This window comes from Brienomyrus brachyistius, unplaced genomic scaffold, assembly GCF_023856365.1.
Source record: "Brienomyrus brachyistius isolate T26 unplaced genomic scaffold, BBRACH_0.4 scaffold73, whole genome shotgun sequence".
NCBI classification, from domain to species: Eukaryota; Metazoa; Chordata; class Actinopteri; order Osteoglossiformes; family Mormyridae; genus Brienomyrus; species Brienomyrus brachyistius.
This window is the reverse complement of record NW_026042348.1, coordinates 1220870-1227359: the sequence shown is the minus strand read 5'-3', so window position 1 is coordinate 1227359 and position 6490 is coordinate 1220870. Positions and strand designations below refer to the sequence as shown.

At 41.2% G+C, this 6490-nt stretch overlaps 1 long non-coding RNA gene across 1 annotated transcript; it reads left to right on the top strand.

Annotated features, from left to right (window-relative positions):
• The first annotated feature begins 1615 nt into the window (after window positions 1-1615).
• Window positions 1616-2617, top strand: LOC125726498 (uncharacterized). The gene is made up of 3 exons (XR_007388198.1): window positions 1616-1883; window positions 2378-2462; window positions 2564-2617. It is a non-coding gene; the product is annotated as an uncharacterized LOC125726498 (long non-coding RNA).
• Window positions 2618-6490: the final 3873 nt, after the last annotated feature.

Below are 6490 nucleotides of genomic sequence, written 5' to 3'. Positions count from 1 at the left end.
AAACTATTTTACAGTCTTATCTAGTATAATAGGACATAAACATTGAATTTGATCGTTATCTTTTATTTACACATTAGAACACAACGCATGAATATGAAGGGATCGTTTGCTTTTGCAACCAACTCCTCCGCAAACCCCCTGTGGAATACTGGCCGCGGACCAGTGTGGGAATCCCCAAGCTGGAAGACTGTACTGCGTCATGTTAACATTAGCTAGCTAGTTATGGATACAGAGTGCACCGGACTAAAACTATAAAGTATGCATGGTATGATATAGTAAAACACTTATTAACTGGTAATGCACGTTAGCATTACGTTAAATTACCACTTTACTTGTTACTTACCAGAATAGTCTCCTATACGTTCGCCGAATGACAGCAGTTAGAAGGCGGCGCGTTTTTCAGAAACACACCGGAGTTAAACTTACGCCGCGTTATTTACCGGCACTTCTAACACCAACATTTGCAGCCATTAACTCATAGGTGGTAGTAACACTGAAATTACTTTCTCTGCGTCAAAATAAGGTAACACTGTGATTTTGATACTTTATCATTTCCTTTAACTTAACCGTACCTTCCTCCCATTCCTCCGTCTCTGCTTATTGACATTTAGGAGTGTCAGATATAAATTAACGGTGCAAAATTATCAAACACTTAAGAGACAGACACAACACTGAAGAGATGACAAAGACACAGTTTGAAAAGTAAATATATGTTTTATTGTAAATCTCTTATCTTAACTTTAATCATCATATGTTAACCTATCTTATATTTTAACTTAGCCTATCTTATTATATTTTAACTAATCTTATTATGTTTTAATTTATCTTATCTTAATCTATTTCATCTAAGCCTCTTATCCGATCCTATCTTATCCTATCCTATATCTATAATAATCCTTAAACAACATCTCTACTATCCCTCCGTCCCCGGCCATAACCCACAAGTCCATCACCAATGTCTCTGTCAGTCTTCCGTCCCCGGCCATAACCCACAAGTCCGTCACCAATAATGTCTCTGTCAGTCCTCCGTTTCCGTCCATAACCCATGAGTCCGTGCATTCGTTGCAGGAGTTGCTGCTCGGCGGATTGCTGACGCTGCCCCTGGCCTCTCTCTGCTCGCAGGGCGCAGGAGCCGTTGCTGTCCGGACGACGGAGGAACTTCAGCTGGGGCCTCCTCCTCGTCGCTCCTTCTTCCTCCAGCGTGGGTAGCCTGTCCCTCCCGCTCCACGGACGAACCCTCTGGCCCCGGTGATTTTCTTCTCTTCCAGTCTGGACAGCCGGTTGTTAAAACAAGGAAAGATTATTGATATAACACATTTTATGCTCTAATTAAAGTGCTCTAATAAAGTCTCTTGAGCCAGGGCTTTACCTTCGGCATGTCAGGCACCCTCCGTGTCAATCGAGGCTTTTCCGTCTCTTCCTTCTTTATCACACCTTCCTTCGTTGATATTTTCACTTTAATTATGATTTTAATTTTAATCTTAACTATTTTGCTGTCGTTGTTCTCCATTGTGAAGACTCTCTTCAAAATACAAGCTTTCCCTCAGATGATCGGAAGAAGTGTGAGAAGATAAGTACATGTGATTCAAAAGTAATTAAGCTGTTGTCACGGACGCCCATTCGTACCATAACAGACAATGCGGTGCTATGCAGCTCGTCGGTGACTTTCGGCCGCGTTCGGCTCCAACTGACCGGTCGTAGGTCCGATTCGGCTGTAAGCAGGTTGCCAACTCTGACGCATCTGGCGCGAGACTCGGGCTTTAAGATTCAAACGCACACAGCAATAAATCTTATGGAGAATCTCTATTAATCCATTTAAAACCTAAAACTGGCTACATCAAAAGTGTTTGGGCAGTTTGCAAATCCTAAAGATGATTTACAAGGTAATAAAACCGTTATATAAATGTGAATACGTGTGTAGACTTGTCTCGCCCTTTATTTTATATGCAAAAATGATCATATGCAGGGGGCACATAACTGGTGTGAAAGTACTTATTCGCTGTTTAAACCGATACGCGCGGTAATGTCTTGTAGCAGCGCAAATACGTGTTTATTTAATGTACATTCGCGCTGTTATGACAAGAAATCATTGTGTGTTTTAGCCTTCATGCCTGCAGAAGTAAAAATTAGCTACATAAATGTTAAGATGCACGGTAATTTTTTGTCATAACAGCGTGAATGCACATAAAATAAATACGCATTTGCGCTGCTACAACAAGGAATTGCCGCGAGTGTACGGGAATGCGTACTTGCGCACCACGCAGTTATGTGATCCTTATCATATGTATAGTATATTGTACAATGAATGTTATAACAGTTAAGTTGTATTGTTAGGTCTTTTTTAATCATAATTTTCTTCCTTCATTCCTGCTGACAGTTGGGGCAGAGACTGTCATACGCTCTGGGTAACACTCACAGCCAGATGCCGCGCTACAGTGAAAGATTTACAAATGTGACAAAAGGTCTTCTGTTTGTCCATTAATTCCTACATAGAGTTTTAATCCCGTTTACATGAAAAGATGTACTTATTGTGTCCCTGACTATTCCAAATTTCTTTTTGCAGCAAACTGACAAACCGAATAAGCCCAGGACACTGGAAAATACTTGAAAAACATGGTAAAGTGGATTTCAGCATTTTCTGTCGTTATATTTGTATTAGAATTTTAACAAATGTCTTCGTTAGTACTATATTGTATTTCGCAGGATGTTCCTTGACAGATTGGTTCTGTGGACTGTGGTGTGTTCATGTTGATTGTTGTCACGTCACGGATCGGGGAAGCAGGAGCAGGAAGACGGAGAATCGGGAAACAAAGGATTTATTGGGGAAACCAGCTAGGAACACGGGGCAATAGAAGTAGCGACTTAAATGACAGGACTGGGGAAACATATTTTGAAGCGGAGTTAAATACATAGGACTAATGAAAACAACTGGAAACAGCGAATGACATCGGGGTTCCACACGAGGTTAACGAGGGGGCGTGGCACACGGGAGGAGCGGACAAGCGGCGCATGACAGTTGTAAGATAGACCACCTTGAATTGTTCGACTTCAGATACAGAGAATGTATTGAAGTTTCCCCCCCCCTCCCCTCCCTTTTATCAGTATGCACTGTGCATGGCCTTGGTGTGTCTTGAGTATTACAAAATGCACCATGAACTGTCTATATTATATATCTATATTATATTTTTATTTATGTCATAATATGTGAATTTGATCTGTTGTTTTGCAGTGAGTTGGAGGGATTTGACAAAAACATCCTTGTAGAAATGTGTGAGGAAGTAAGTTCTTTTCTTTTTGACAAGTAGTGTATCTGTCAGGTTTGCGATGCAACAGAGAAATTAAATATTTTATTTCACTCCTCAGGGTCAAGACTCTGGTCTCCAGCTCACTGCTCTCTGTTACATTTCCATGGCCATGTTGTCCGATAGTATTATTGGATTTTTCTATACTATAGTTTTTTATGTTTAATTATTGCACGCTATATGAATTGTTATAATAGTTTATTTTTCCTTTTGATGTGTGTGTGCTTAAAAGTATTAAATATGAGTAATAGCAAATACAGTTTCCTCAGTAATGTATTTCATGAAATGATATTTTCCCAACAAAACCCATGTTTGCATTCAAGTCTCTTATGGTTTGTACATAATATTTGCAACAATTGTAAATATTTTGCAGAATATGTACTACAAGCCTCTGCAGTTGCAGCCGCACCCATATCCAAATTCATATATGATATATTTGTATATGTGTGTTTCAACATTCCTAAAAACCCTTAGGTTACATAATATATCCAAATATAGGGAATTTCAGTATGAGTCCTGATGTATTATCCATAATGCTGTACTTGCCCTACACACGGTGAGTTTGTAATAGAATCTTAGCCAGTCATTACTGAGTAGTTGTCACGTGTTGAACTCGGCAATTAAAACCCCTTTTTGTAAAATGTCTCTCCTTTGTTACCTACAGTGAGGCTTTGGTTAACTGAAATACACATGAATTATATTTAAAAGCAAGACATTTTTATCCAAATCCACATTAATATGATGGGGAAAAACGTTATGGTCATATAGTAGTAATGACCTTGTAATGATGCTGCAAGGCTGTATCTCAGCTTCCCACATACAGGTGCATGACTGATTATACATTATAAGAGGCATGAATAAATAAAGCACATGAACACAGTAATCTCACCTGATCAGCAGCAAACCTTCCTTAATGATACAACGGTATTTAGTACTCAAACATTAATCGGCAGGGGGTGTAGTGTTCCTGTATATGCAACATAGCAAACAAGGACTGTAAAGGTTATTTTAAATTATGCCCAGTATCCATTAAAACATGGCAGATGGGCGCCCCACCCTGGGTTGTTCCCCGCCTTGTGCCCATAGTGTCTGGGATTGGCTCTGGACCCCCCTGCCACCCTTAACAGAACCAGTGGGTGCAGAAGATGGATGGACTTTAAACATCATGTTACCTTAGCAACAGCGGTATGTCAGATTGTCTACAGAGCCTATGTGGAAATCTCTACCTGTCTTCTTCAGATTGACTGGCAGAGTGCCCCTAGACACCATGATACTGTGTGATTCTTTAAATTAGGACCCATGGCAAACATTAACTGAATAAATAGTTTGTCAGAACTGTATATGTGGAATTGGGTGCTTTTGATTGGGGTCACCGGGGACCCAAAGCATTTGTTTTTTTAAAAAAACTCATCAAAAGAGCAATTGAAAATATGATACTGATTCATAAATAATTGGAATTTTTAAAAGCACCTGTGAGATATGACAAAAATATACACCTCTAGAGTCTTTGCAGCCCCTAGTTGGTTGGATGAGAGTTGACATCTCTGTAGATAGACAAGATGTTTCAGACAAGGCTTCAGGCAAAATCTCTCATTTTAACCATTTTATTTAGATAATTCATACTAAAGCTCTTGATTTGATAGATTATTTAGATTATTTCCTACAGATTAGTATGAAGTCTCTCCTGTGTTGAATTTGGTACATCAGAGTGACCAAGGATAATCCCTCCTGTTTAATATAATAATATTAAGTTGTAAGTGATATGGTCGGGTTACTGACACAGGGCCAGTTTCTTTGCTAAATCTAACATGACAAGTGGAACATTCCGTCTTTCTCTCTCAATCCAAGTCTTCTCTCTAAACCAGCAAACTTACAATCATTTAACCGTAATTTCTGAACTCGACTCCATCTTCTCAGTATGTCATTTACCTTCATCTTTACCTAGTTTACAGTAACACTATCTGACGCTACAATACTGTAAGAGAGGATCACTTTTCCCCAATGATGCAGGTTTGTGACTCGACTATACTGGGCACCAGGTATAAGAAACAGCTCACAACAGAAGTATAGCAATAAGCCTTTATTACCAGGATTCCACAATTCAGTGTTCCTGACCCAATAAGTGAATAGAGCACCCAGGCAGCACCACAACCCCCCACACAATGACCTCAGCACAGCAATCTCTAAAACACTTGGGAAAACACTTCACACTCAGCTAAAACACCCGGCTAAAGTTCACACGTGGACAATAAAAAGGCCTGGGCAGCTCACATCAACACAAGGGCCATGAACACCCAAATCACATGTGGTTCCTCCTAAATAACACATAAATACACAAGAAAAAAAAAAATCAATTCATATCAAACAATATTATTTAAAGTAACTAGTCGGGGGAAGACAGCCCAATCCCCCAAAAACAAAACCCACAACAGGAACCATAATCCAACTCCTAGAAGGAACCACAAACCTTTCCTGTGGCGCCTGGAATCCACGTCACTGCCACCAATCGCTGACCGGCGTCATTAGCTTCCCAACTCTGCGCACCTCAATAACTCGCCGTATGTCCCCCCAATGCAATAATTTTCCCCCAGCGCACGCGCTTCCGCATCTGGCAGCTGCAGCATGGACTCCAAGCACCACCGAGCATATGGGGCCCCCCTTCTTACTCCTTCGCTGACAATTTATGTTGTTCCTCCTTTCCCCTCACAGGTGTTTCCTATTAACCCTTATCACCAAGAGGTCACGTGACGCTCGTCGCTAATGGCTGCCTAACTCTGCTCGTCCGCGCGTCCCATCCACCTATTTGCCCTTTAGTCAGTCCCCTTGCCACTTACCTGTTCGCAATTCTGTACGAATTCGGCGCTCATTCTTTTATTTTTCCTGATGGCTGCTAATCAGCGCAGACCTCGCCCAGTTCTTTCCAGTCCGGAGAAGAAAGTGCCCCGCTCTGATGGCGGCGCTTCTGAAGAGGCCCTTTCCCCTCTCCTGGCACCTTTTCTTGAGGAAATGAAGAACTTCGTTTCCGAACAGGTGAACTCCTTAAATGGCACGCTCCAGCAACACCATTCGGAGCTCCGCGCTGACCTGAACTCGCTGAGGGCGGACTTTAAATCTATTCAAAAAGAAGTCGCCTCTGTGAAGTCTGTGACCGATCGACACTCCAGGGAGCTGGCTGATTTTAATAAGGG